The sequence below is a fragment of the Rhinatrema bivittatum genome, chromosome 3, assembly GCF_901001135.1.
Source record: "Rhinatrema bivittatum chromosome 3, aRhiBiv1.1, whole genome shotgun sequence".
Classification (NCBI taxonomy): Eukaryota; Metazoa; Chordata; class Amphibia; order Gymnophiona; family Rhinatrematidae; genus Rhinatrema; species Rhinatrema bivittatum.
The window spans coordinates 477809082-477823469 of NC_042617.1; positions in this window are offsets into that span (position 1 = coordinate 477809082).

The window sequence follows — 14388 nt, forward strand, 5'->3', positions numbered from 1 at the left end:
CACAGTATTTATACCATGCCCCTTTGAATTCTTTGGCTATTTTTGCCTTTACTACCTCCTCTGGAAGGGTATTCCAGGCATCTATCACCCTCTCCGTGAAGAAATATTTCCTGACAGTTCTTAATCATCCATTCTGGAGTTTCATTTTGTGACCCCCTAGTTACATGTTTCCTTTCCATTGGAAAAGGTTTGAAGTTCATACATCATTAAAAACGTTCAGGTATCTGAAGGTCTGTATCATAACTCCCCTTTACCTCATCTCTTCCAGGGTGTATATATTTAGATACTTCAGCCTCTCCTCATAAGTCTTCAGATACTGACCTCACACCATTTTGGTAAGCATTCTCTGGACCACCTCCATTGAGAAATTCAGGTCATACATTATCAGGCATTTAAACTAGAAGATAGTGGTGGCACAAGTTGGCCCTTGAAATTGGCATATCACCCCTAAGCAATACAGGAAGTTGGAGGAGTAAATAACAAAATCAATCAACTCAATATTCCACACCATGTAAAAGAGCAGAAAAGCAGGAAGCTGAAGGACTATGAAAATCAGCAAGCTGAAGGAAAAAATATTGGAAAACTATAACATAAATGCTCATAACTTAGGCAATAACATTCCAGATTTGCAGGCCCTAATGCTGGAGGTGGACTTGGATATTGTTGCTATTACATAAACATGGTTCAGTGAGTCTCATGATTGGGATACGACCATACTGGCCTATAACCAGTTAAGGAAGGAAAGAGTGGAGAGAAAAGGGGGAGACGTAGTTCTTTATGTCAAAAATAATATCTTAGCAACTGAAATGCAAGTTGCATGGGATATAAAAGAAGTGGTGGCCTGTCTTAAAAAAAAGAAGATATTGCTACCATTTACACAGGAGCAGTCTACACTCTACAGGCCTCCAACTCAATCAGAACTGGAAAGAGATCTGATCAAAGACATCAAAAAGGTGGGAAAGAAAGGAGAATTGTTACTTTTTGGAGATTTCAACTTGCTAGATGTGGATTGGAGTATCCCTACTGCAGAATCTACAAGAAGTAGATATATAGTATATGCCCTTCAAGGGGGTTCTGCTCAAACAAATAGTAATGGAACCCATGAGGGTAATGTCTCTAATGTCCGAGTAAGTGTTGGCTGTTATATCTAACCAGACTGTATGGTTTGATATAGCAGCTGGGATGGAGAGAAGTCACATGAAGATCAAAATTTTGGATTTTAAATATACAGACTTGGTAAAATGGATACCTTAAGGAGGAGCTAGAAGACTGGAAAAAGATGGGTGAGATGGGACAACAGTGGGCCAAATTGAAAAGGGCTAAAATAAAGGCATCAAACCTTTATGTAAGCAAAGTAAACAAAAGTATCCGATCTGGTTCTCAAAGGAGTTAGCTAACAAAATAAAAGCAAAAAGAACAGTGTTCATGAAGTACAAAGGTTCCCAAAAAGGGCAACACAGGTTAGAATATTTGATGAAGCTGAAAGAGAAGCACAAAATCAGGAAATCAAGGTCAAGCAGAGGAAAGGATCGTCAATAAGGTCAAACGAGGTGATACACATTTTTCTGATATATCAGAGAAAGGAGAAATGACAGAGGTGGCCTTGTAAAACTGAAGGGAGACAAGAAGCAATGAGTGCAGGGAGATGAGGAAAAAGCAGAATTATTAAATAAAATATTTCAGTTCGGTACTCACTAAGGAAGACCTTGGGGAACTGTTTATTTGAATTAAAATTATTTTATTGTCATACTAGATATGGTGATCCTTGGCCTGCACCAGGCCAATGATCCACCTCCAGTGCAACAATTTAGTCTCAAGTTTTGTTCCTGTCTTCTGGATTCAATTTACAAGAAATCACTTGACTTATAAAAATCGCAGCTCATTAAGATATATGACATACTATCCTATTAAGAGAATGTTCTGTTAATATCAATCAATTAGGAAAATTTTATAAAAACAAACTAGTTCAATGGTTTTCAAATCTGATTTAACCTATTGTGTAAACAAGGCTCTCTGAGACTGCTTCTAAATTGCCTTACTGGTAATCTTGCACTCTCCTGGAATATTGCATACTTTATTTTAAAAAAGACCTTTCTTAAGCTGCCAGTATGAAATGTTTGTTTTGGTTATGCTAAAACAGTCAGTCTGATGCTGATTGACAAGAGCATAAATGGGAATGGGCTTGATGCAACCTCATTTAAGAAGACAATATATGAGAAAAACTAGGACAAGGGTCATGGGACCAGATGAGGTACATACCAGGATATTAAGGGAACTCAGAGATGTGCTGGCAGGATCACTGAACGACCTGTTCAATAGATCCCTGGAATTCAAAGTTGTGCTGCAAGATTGGAGAAGAGTGGTAGTGGTTTTGCTTCACAAAGGTGACAGCAGAGAGAAAGCGGGTAGCTACAGGCCAGTTATCTTTACCCCATTGGTGGGAAAATTAATGGAGACTCTGCTAAAGGAAAGGAACGTGAACTATCTATGACCCTGTGACTTGCTGGATCCAAGGCAATATGGTTTCACCAGAGAAATATCCTGTCAAATGAATCTGATTGATATTTTTTATCGGGTGACTAAAGAATAACATCAAGGAGGAACGCTCAATGTGATCTACTTGGATTTCAGTAAATCTTTTGATAAAGTCCCACATAGGAGGCTCATAAATAAATGAGAAGCCTGGAAGTGGATGCCAAATTTATAGACTGGATTATAAATTGGTTGACTGACCAGAGACAATGCGTAATGATAAAAGGAACTTATCTCATGAAAGAACAATGGAGTGCTTCAAGGATCAGTTTTGGGACCAATTCTGTTCAATATCTTCATGAGCAGCACTGAAGAGGAGATAACAGGAAAGATTTGTATTTTTGTGGATGACAACAGATCTGCCATTGTTTAAAAATACAATCCTAGAGGCACAGTCCAGATGTATTCCACGCATTAAGAAAGGTGGAAGGAAGGCAAAACTATTACCGTCATAGTTAAAAGGTGAGGTGAAAGAGGCTATTTTAGCCAAAAAAAAATCCTTCAAAAATTGGAAGAAGGATCCATCTGAAGAAAATAGGATAAAATATAAGCATTGTCAAGTTAAGTGTAAAACATTGATAAGACAGGCGAAGAGAGAATTTGAAATGAAGTTGGCCATAGAGGCAAAAACTCATAATAAAAACCTTTTTAAATATATCCGAAGCAAGAAAACTGTGAGGGAGTCGGTTGGACCATTAGATGACCGAGGGGTTAAAGGGGCTCTTAGGGAAGATAATGTCTTTGCAGAAAAACAAAATGAATTCTTTGCTTCCATGTTTACTAATGAGGATGTTGGGGAGATACCAGTTCCGGAAATGGTTTACAAGGGTGATGAGTCAGATGAACTGAACCAAATCACTGTGAACTTGGAAGATGTAGCAGGCCAGATTGACAAACTAAGGAGTAGCAAATCACCTGGCCCAGATGGTATGCATCCTAGGGTACTGAAGGAACTAAAAAATGAAATTTATGATCTATTAGTTAAAATTTCTAAACTATCATTAAAACCATCCACTGTACCTGACGACTGGAGGGTGGCCAATGTAACCCCAATATTTAAAAAGGGCTCCAGGATCGATCCGGGTAACTATAGACTAGTGAGCCTGACTTCAGCCTGACTTCAGTGCTAGGAAATATAGTGGAAACTATTCTAAAGATCAAAATCGTAGAGCATATAGAAAGACATGGTTTAATGGAACACAGTCAACATGGATTTACCCAAGGGAAGTTTTGGCTAACAAATCTGCTTCATTTTTTTGAAGGAGTTAATAAACATGTGGATAAAGGTGAACCAGTCCATGTAGTGTATTTGGATTTTCAGAAGGCGTTTTACAAAGTCCCTCATGAGAGGCTTCTAAGAAAACTAAAAAGTCATGGGATAGGAGGCGATGTCCTTTCATGGATTACAAACTGATTAAAAGACAGGAAGAGAGTAGGATTAAATGGTCAATTTTCTCAGTGGAAAAGGGTAAACAGTAGAGTGCCTCAGGGATCTGTACTTGGACCGATTATTTTCAATATATTAATATAAATGATATGGAAAGGAATACGACGAGTGAGGTTATCAAATTTGTGGACAATACAATCAGATTGTAATACATTACAGGAGGACCTTGCAAGACTGGAAGATTGGGCATTCAAATGGCACATAGGGAAAAATAACCCTTGCAGTAGTTAGGAGCTACTACCCAGGAAAAAGATCTAGGCATCATTGTGGATAATACTTTATAATCATTGGCTTGGTGTGCTGCAGCAGTCAAAAAAGCAAACAGAATGTTAGGAATTATTAGGAACAGAATAGTTAATAAAATGGAAAATGTCATAATGCCTCTGCATCGCTCCATGGTGCAGTCGCACCTTGAATACTGTGTACAATTCTGGTCGCCTCATCTATAAAAAGATATAGTTGTGATGGAAAAGGTACAGAGAAGGGCAACCAGAATGATAAAGGGGATGGAACAGCTCTCCTATGAGGAAAGGCTGAAGAGGTTAGGGCTGTTCAGCTTGGGGAGGAGATGGCTGAGGGGGGATATGATAGAGGTCTTTAAGATCATGAGAGGTCTTAAATGAGTAGATGTGAATTGGTTATTTACTCTTTTGGATAATAGAAGGACTAGGGGGCATTCCATGAAGTTATGAAGTAGCATATTTAAGACTAATCGGAGAAAAAACTTTTTCACTCAACGCATAATTAAGCTCTGGAATTTGTTGCCAGAAGATGTGGTTAGTGCAGTTAGTATAGCTGGGTTCAAAAAAGGTTTGGATAAGTTCTTGGAGGAGAAGTCCATTAATGGCTATTAATCAAATTTACTTAGGGAATAGCCACTGCTATTAATACATCAGTAGCATGGGATCTTCTTGGTGTTTGGGTAATTGCTAGGTTCTTGTGGCCTGGTTTGGCCTATGTTGGAAACAGGATGCTGGGCTTGAAGAAGTGCAGAGCCATGAATTTGGGGTGCAGTAATCCAAAAGAGATGGGGCTGAAAGATTAATGTGCATTGAAGAGCAAGAGGGACCTTGGTGTGATAGTATCTGGCAATTCTTAGGCAACAAAACAATATGACAAAGTGGTGGCAAAAGACAGAGAGATTCTGGATTGCATAGAAAGAGAAATAACCAGCAGAAAAAAAGTAGGTGACAATGCCCTTGTACAGGCCTTTGATGAGGCCACATCTGGAGTACCATGTTCAGTTCTAGACACTTTATCTAAAAAAGGATAAGAAAAGAATGGAAGTAGTCCAGGAAAGGTAACCAAAATGGTGTGGGGTCTGCATCAAAAGCCATATGAGATGAGACTGAAAAACCTGAATATGTATACCCTGGAGGTGAGGAGTTGCAGGGGAAATATGATACAGACTTACAGACTTTCAAATACCTGAAAGGTATTAATGATGCACAAATATCAAGCCTTTTTCACTGGAAAGGAAATTGCAGAACTAGGGGTCATAATATGAAATTTTTGGAAAGGAGGAGAAATTGACTCAGAACCAACATCAGGAAATATTTCTTCACAGAGAGGGTAGTAGATGAATGGAATGCCATCCTGGAAGAGGTGGTGAAGATGAAAATGGTAATGGAATTCAAAAGGGCATGGGATAAACATTGTGGATCCCTACAGGCTAAAGGATGAAAATAAAATATGGGGTAACTTATGTTAACTATAGGTGTAACACTTCTGTATGGGGGTGGGGTAACCAACACAGAGCAGCAGTTACTACTCTAAACTGAAGGCATGAGGGTAACCTGCATGGAGCAGCAGTTACAACCTTTAACAGAAGGTCAGGGGCTAACCTGTATGGAGAGCAGTTATTTCTAGGGATGTGAATCGGGCTTCGGACGATAGAAAATATCGGACGATATTTTCAAAATCGTCAGAAATCGGGGGCTCCCCCCGAAACGATAGGAAAACCCCACGATATTGATCGTGGGGGTTCTCTTATCATTTTGGGGAAGGGCGGGAAAAACGGCACACAAAAATAACCCCTAAACCCACCCCGACCCTTTAAAACTATTCCCTTAGCTTCCCCCACCCTCCTGACCCCTCCAAAAACATTTTACAGGTACCTGGTGGTCCAGTGGGGGTCCCTGGAGCAATCTCCCGCTCCTGGGCCGTCGGCTGCCACTAATCAAAATGGCGCCGATGGCCCTTTGCCATTACCATGTGACAGGGTATCCGTGCCATTGGCCGGACCCTGTCACATGGTAGGAGCACTGGATGGCCGGCGCCATCTTGTGCTCCTACCATGTGACAGGGGCTGACCAATGGCACTGGTAGCCCCTGTGACATAGTAAGGGCAAAGGCTATCGGCACCATTTTGAATACTGGCAGCCGATGGTCCGAGTGCAGGAGGTCGCTCCCGGACCCCTGCTGGACTTTTGGCAAGACTTGTGGGGGTCAGGAGGGTTCCCCAAGACTTGCCAAAAGCCCCTGGTGGTCCATCGGGGCTTGAGGAAGATGATACTTGTCCGAGGAACGGACAGTGCTGTAGTCCAATGATAGCACAGTAAGGCTCCAGATAGTCTCAGTAGAATGTAAATGATCTCACCCAGATGTGGTGAAGGTCTGGTGATACTCCGCAGTGCAGAATAGGCCGTGAACCTGAAGGGTAAAATGAGAGAGCCTTGGAGCATAGTAGTACTCACAGGATAGGCAGCGATGATAGCTTCCTTCGGTAGTCGAGTGAAGAGAAGGACCCTTGATCCGAGGTGCAGAATACAAAGAGCAGGATAGGCCCTCGAGGAGCAGGTACCTAGGAGCATCGAGGATACCTAGAATAAAGCAGACAGGACCCCGAAGACTGAGTGTCCTGAAGGTTAGGCAGAATAATCCCAAAGGGCAAGTAGAAGCGAGGGGCCCCCGAGGAGCGAGTACTCAGAGGTTCAGTAGGTAGCGAGGAATACAAGCGAGCAGCTTAGAAACGGTCAGAGTAGCAAAACCGAAGTCCTTGCTAACTCGTTGCATTGGAGCGGAGCGGAGGTTTAAATACCCGGAGGTACTGACATCATGTGGTGGGGCCGCCCCTGGGCTTCCCACCATGACGTGTTTAAGAACGTGGGCAGCATGTGTGCGCGTGCCCTAGGAGGCCTCAGGAAGAATCATGGCAGACGGGGATGCCCATGCTGGCTCGGAGATGCTGAGGGTTTCGGCAAACAGCAGCAGAGGAAGCCATCCTTCCGAAGGATGAGGAGAAAGGCAAAAGAGAGGTGAGGCAGAGCGGTCGCAGCTGTCTGCGACCGACGGACAAAACACATACTTCATTATTTTAGTTAAATTCTTATACCTGCACCCTCTTTCTACCCATGAAAAGACAATTTACCAGATGGGTTATCATAACAAATAAAAGACCTGGCAGGGTGGAGAGTAAATGTGCAGATCCCTTGGAACATAATCTGAGATTTCTGTGACATACTGAATATTTTAACAAGAATACAAATTTTTTCAGAAAGCATTAAAGACCTTCCTGTTTCAGGAAGCCTTTTAATTTTATGATTTTAGAATGTTTTTGTTTTGGATGACATTTTATTATATGTGTATTGTTTGACTGAGCGTTTATTTTATTGTTTATGTTTATATTAATCCACCAAGAACAGATGTCTGATGATTGGGCAGAATATACATTTTTAAATAAACAAACATCTGTAAAAAAAAAAATTGGCCTTCATAGGAGGAGGGAATGTCTCTACTCAAGGGTGACTTTTGCTAAGTTGAATACTAGAATTGCTAAGGGCAAAGTTTGGCAGCTTAAATCTTCACAGCTATGAGGTATTTGGGAGTAGGATTGATTGCAGGGTTTCGTAACCGTTAGGTTTTGCTTTGTAATATTAAATAACTGAGATGGTGTTTGAAACAGGAATAAATTCTAGCTCTAAAAAATATTTGCTTGCAGCAGCAGTTGGGTAGTAGCAGAAGAAGAAATAAAAAAAAAACTTGTGGAAATTAGAAATAGGGAAATTTGCATAGCTAAACTTGTAGCACAATAGTTCTAGACTCTCTAGTTAACAGAGCAAGAATCAAAAGATAAGGGTATTTTGAGGCTATTAGAAGAATTAGGGAAGTTATACAATTCTAAAGCCAGGGAAAAACAAGTCCAAATTCATTTAAAAAGAGCAGGAAAGAGGATAATTCATCCCTAGAAGAATTGATAGATGTAGAAAGAATCAGGTTTCCCTAGTAAATAATTGAACCCAGTCTTTGCTGGGAATTGATTGCACATCACATTGCGGTACCTACATGGGTTAGGCAAACATCATTTCCAGTTCCTTTATGGATGAAGGACGTAGTAAAGAAAGAAGTTGAAAGCATGTGTAAATTAGTTCTCAAGCATTCTTTCAGCTCCCTTCTTTACTACTTCCAGATCCATTCCATAGTGAGTGATGTATCCTGCTGGTTTTAATCTCTAAAACTAATATTTGATTCAGTGTGGCATAGATTTCAGTAAGATGAATGTAGTCTCAAAATGCTGTATCCATCTTATGCTCTGAGTGGATGAGTTTTTGAATAGATAAGGTCATGTTAAGGATATCTCCACTTTAGGTATTGCAAGGGTTTACTAATAAATATATCTTACAAAGTTTTCTAAATAAAATACAGCATTTGCCTTCCAACTAAGTTTTATTCAGTTTTGAACATTATCATTTGGTTTACATGGTGCTTTGGCAACATTTCAAAGATTGAAGAACCGTGGCATTTTTCAACTGCACGCACAATACTCTACAGCCTATTTGGATGATATAGTAATATAAAGAGCAAACTGGACTGAACATTTGGCTAGAATAACAGTGTTAATATGCTCTCTCAAACAAGCAGCTGTCACAGCTAACCCGGAGAAGTATACCAATGAGTAAAACAGAGACAAAAATATTTAAGGCATTACTAGGGAAAAGACATCATATAATATCCTAAAGTAGAAATCCTATTGGATTTCGTGGAACTGAATGCAAAAAACAAACAGGTTAGAGCATGTTCAGTTATGGCAAGCTATTATAGATAGCAAACCTCATTTTCAACTATAACAGCACCATTCACAAATCTGACAAAATAATTTGGCCCAAATACAGTACAATAATCATCTGATGTGATGAAGCATGTAGACATACAATGAGCCTGCACCTCGTAGCCCAGATTTCTCACTTATATTTTTGCTATATTAAGCTGCCTCAGAATTAGGGCTAGGGATAGTATTGTCATAAAATATAGAAGGAAATGAACTCTCATTGCTATGTAGTCACAGATAATTAGCACCTAGAAAATGAAATTGTGCAATAATAGAGAAAGCTTGCCTGGCAGTAAAATGAGCAATTGTTTCCTCTTTAAAACTATCTGCTGGGGTTTTTCTTCATACACATCATTTATCATTCTTTCCTGAAATGGCTGACTACAATGAAAGGGAAAAAATGCACAATTTATATGGTGGTAACTGTAAGCATGTGCTTTTCAAGTACTGTACTGATCAGGGTCACAACACCAAAATGTAGATTTCCTTTCCCAAGAAGGGGAAGCTCTGGGATTGGCCAATTATATGCTAGACTGATCCCTCAGAGGGGAGGGTAACTGAACACCATCTCTCTTCTCTTATCTTCCCCTATATCCCTTGTCATAATCTCTGTTACTAGGGTAAGCTGCTCTTATCTATATCCTATTTCTCCATTGCTAATTCCAGATTCAAAGCTTTCTGTCTTGAGGCACTGTATGCCTGGAAAAGCCTTCTGAATTGATGCATTTTGCTCCCTCTCTGTCCATATTCAGGTTCCACTTAAAAACCCACCTTTTTTATATTGCTTTTGGATTTAGAAACTCTGACTCTTCCAGATCTTAGCCTTCTCACTTTAAACATATTTACTGCAACAGTTAAAGCAATTACTAGAAATGCATTTGTCTGGTTTGTGTCTCAACTAGATTGTAAACTCCATTCTTTGAAGTCTATTAGCTTCTAGGATCCTTAAGGGGTTCTCAACCTAGCTCTCAAGACACACCCAGCCAGTCAGATTTTCAGTCTATCCACAAAGAAAAGCCATCATCTAGATTTCCATGCACTGCCTCCATTGTATGCAAATCTATCTAATGCATATTCATTGTGGATATCCTGAGAACTTGACTGGCTGGATGCATCCAGAGGACTGGGTAGAAAACCATTACCTTTAAATGGCAAAGATAAGGGGGCTACCTTCAGTTGCTGCAAAGTATAGGAGAAACTGGCTGCAAGTCTGGATCAGGATTACCCAGCTAAGTAATGAAATAAATAAAGCTTCATGAGATGGGTATGCACATTTTAAAAATGTAGTCAAGTGGAAGTAGTTTATGAAAATGAGGGGTGCTTAATATTGCATGCAATAGCATAACACACATTTTTCCGGCATTTAACTACACCTTTTTTTCTGAATTATGCTGTGTGTTATGTCTGAAACTGGATTTGTGATATATCACAAATCCAGTTTCAGGAGGGGAGGGAGAGGAAGAGAGAGAGATAGAAAAGAGAAGAGAAGAAAGACGGGGAGAGAAAACCTCTGGGGAGACACACCTATTGGTCAACTTTCTTATACCACTGTAAGAGGGGCCATTCTGAACTCAGGGTGAGGTTTTGATGCTGGGCTAGATTTTGGGGGGCAGTTTTACATGCACAGTCAGAGGTACGAACAGCACAGTAGACAACAGTGAAGATTTTATGTGATTTTGAGTGCTGAACGATATATAAAGATGAGATTTGTCAAAACTATCCAACACAAGGAATAGAGCCTTCTCTATAGCAGGACCAAAAGAATGGAACTCTATACCAATTTACTTAAGTTCAATCAGGGACTCCAAATCTTTCAAAAAAGAACTTAAAACATGGTTATTTAGACAATCATTCACAGTCTGAATTGGATAACCAAAGTCATTATATTGAAACTCTCTCACTGTAACAACCATAGTTTTCATATCCTCCTCACCCCGTCGAACCTCTTACTTCATCTCTCCTCTAATTCCGCCTTATATTATTTTTCTCCCCTATTTCCCTTGAACCTTTACTTCCTTTGAATAAATTTCTCTAACAAACCACTACAATGCTACTCCTAATGTATTACCCTATTAACCAATTTCTCCTGTTAAATATCAGCAAGACCGATTTGTAAGTCGTTCTCTTTAAATCTGTTCTACTCTGCTTTTGCCGAGTTGTTAATTACTATTTACATGTATGTGCGTTATGAACACGTTTTATGTATGAAGTTGTTTCACTGTAAACCGGAGTGAAGGCATTCTGCTATACTTTGGTATAAAAAAGAATCTAAATAAATAAATAAATGTATTCTCGACCCGAGTTTCTAGTTGCTCCTCTTATAGTGGTATAAATAGTTTACTTATATGAGAGCATTATAAAGAGTCTCTCTCTCTCTCTCTCTCTCTCAGAAAATGTTGTGGTATCAGGAAAATTACCCTAACCACACAATTTTATTGCAAAATGATAAATCTAGGGGTTAGCAAGCTATGTTTTGAATATCTACCCCTTGTATATTAGTTTACACTAAAAAAAAAATACAATGCAAAAAGTAAATAACTAAATGAACAAAAAGAAAATCACCAATGAAATAAAAACAAAAAGCATGTATACCCCTAAAAGAGATTAGCTTTCTGGCTCTAAACCCAGATAGGGGAGTCTTTTGTCACATGTTATGCTATTATTGTATGTAATTAATTGTTCTATCATTTTATGATTATGTAAACCATTGTGATAAATACTGAATGATGGTATATAAAACCAGATAAATAAATAAAAACATTATTGTTCTTTTACTTATAACTTTGAATGTTTTCTGCTAGAGCACTATTTTCTGCTTTAAAGCCAGTGGGTTAGCAGATATATGTTTTGATTCCATTTCCTCTTGTTTTTAAATACCTGTTTATAAAGAAGAATATACCCTGGCAAGTCCTGTGGAAGTGCAAACAGATCATTGACTGTCAATGCAGCCTTTTGAGTTTCCTAATCTGCTTCCATTCTTTTCTTTCTAGATTATGTAATATGACTTCTTAATAATAAAAAATTAAGAGGGAGGGGATTTGGATTTCAATTACAATGGTTAATAGGATGGACATTATCATCTGTGAGTTAAGGAAAACATTTGACTGGGTTCTCTTGCGACCTAAAGAGACTGAAAAAAAAAAAATCTCCCACCATTTTTCTCTATTTTAAAGCCTCCTTACCAGACAGCATGCCTGGGAAATATAGGCATTCTCTCAGCTCTGCTCTGTGGCCAGCAGGGAACACAACTGTACCAGCAGCCATCTTTATCCCTTGTTGGGCCATGTGCATCACTTCCATGGATTGCCCAAGCCTAGCTCACCAGAGACAGCAGACTTGAACACGAATCTTGTATCACGATGCACAACTTTATGGCTGGAACCTTAGAGCCCACCCTGGCTGGACTGCTCCTGCTACTATTTTTATGTCTGGCATTTTAACAATTGTGAGTGACATCTTCATTCTTAAGTAAAATAGCTTTATACCATCTGTGGTATTAAGAATATGGAGGTGAACTGTAGAAGTTAGTTTAGAACTTTTAGAGCTCACCAATCAGAAATAATCTTTCCAAAACACATTATTATAATTGAAGTAAGCACCTAACATGTCTCTTCTATAAAAAAAAAGAAAGAAAAAAATGCTAATTAGCCACTAATACAAAGGCACCAAAATGTGCCTATGCTGAACAAATTGTACTTGCAAATGTGCTTTTTAGAACTGGCAACCAGACCTAATCTATAGCACCTGGCACTCTTTATCGTTCACAGTAATCTTTCCACATAATAACCCAGTCTTTATTTCTAAGAAAAAAATAGATACAGAAAACCTCAATAACAATGAATGATGTTTTTATTATTAAAGAAAATGTGAATTCAGCAGGTTAAAGCTGAAAAAAAAAAAACCATGATGACAGAAAGCTGTCTGCATCTTAAGTAAAAGCACATCCTCGAACTGGAAGCAACTGCAGAAATGCATTTTTTTCTACTACCTGGCACAGTTAATCAAGAATAGGGGAATGAGAACAATGCTCATGTGAATACATTAGCTAAGTGGCAGCAATTGTACCTTGATGGCTAGAAAGAGCTGGAGTTTTCAAAGGAATTTGCTGAGGTAATAAAGCAGTTACCCAGGTAAACTCCCCAGGCTAAAAGTGGCAAAAAGTACATATGTTTCGCAGCATAGTTACTTTGTCCACCGAAGAAAGGGGCAGGGCAGGGCAGTGCCAGGGTCAGGTTTAGGCCAGGAAAGGCCATGTATGTATAGAGATTTCACTCTTAACCTCTCAGCTCTCTTTTATCAAGATATAAAGCAGGTGCAAAGTCCACAGGTACTTTTGTACCTGTGGTTGACGTGAGACATGAATTTTTCACTCTGCAGTTTCCCCTCTTAAAAAGAGCTTACAGATTTGTAAATATCCTGTGCAATTTCAAAATGTTCCTCTTTATCTGAATTTGCAAGGCTCTTGAAAGAAAGCTTCCCTAAATGCCTTCTAAATAGGTTGACTGAAAGACCTGGAATTGGGCTAGCAGTTGGTTTTTTTTTTTTGTCAAAATCATTTTTATTGGCAGTATCAGGTGAGTAACAACCGTAGAACATGAAGAACACTAGAACAAGATACATAAAGTGAACCAATACCAACCAAATAGAACAGTAACAATCCGATAAGGCACCAGTACAGTTACCACCCAACACTCCATAACCTTTTTGTGTTTACATTGGTAAGAGAAATCCACCCGGAACCTTCAACCCTCAACCCTCCCCCCTCCACAACCCCACCCAACAACCACTACTCACTCATCCCTCATTCACTCCACATTCAGAAGCCCCCCCTCCCCCCCTTGGGAACAGTCCAGTCAGAAGTATATCCATTCAAGCGAAGGTCGTCCTGTAGCTCCGTAGGCAAGGCCAGCACACAGGCATTCCAACAGGCACAGTATAATTTATCCAAGGGCCGATGCCCCAGTGTACACGCCAATCGCTCCAGTAGAGCCATGTCAGCCATACGCCGGGCCCAGGCAAGGTAGGAGGGTCCGCAACCAGGGTCTAGCCAACATAACTGCCGCCCGTTCAAAATGTGTCTTAGAGCCACAGCCCAAGAGCATGGCCAGGACGGAGCTGCTGATCAGGATCAGCCCAGTAAGGTTGGTGTTGACTCCCGTACATTGATCAATCACAGTCATTATGGCAGTCCAGAACGCCCGTAAAGAGGGACAGGTGAATAGTTTATGGACCAAGGTCCCAACCTGTAATCCACATCGAGAGCACATGGAAGTAGGGATAAGCCGCATCTGACAGCGACGGACATCATCACAGTAGAGCCAATGCATGATTTTGAACTGTACTTCCCGAAGCCCAATATCGG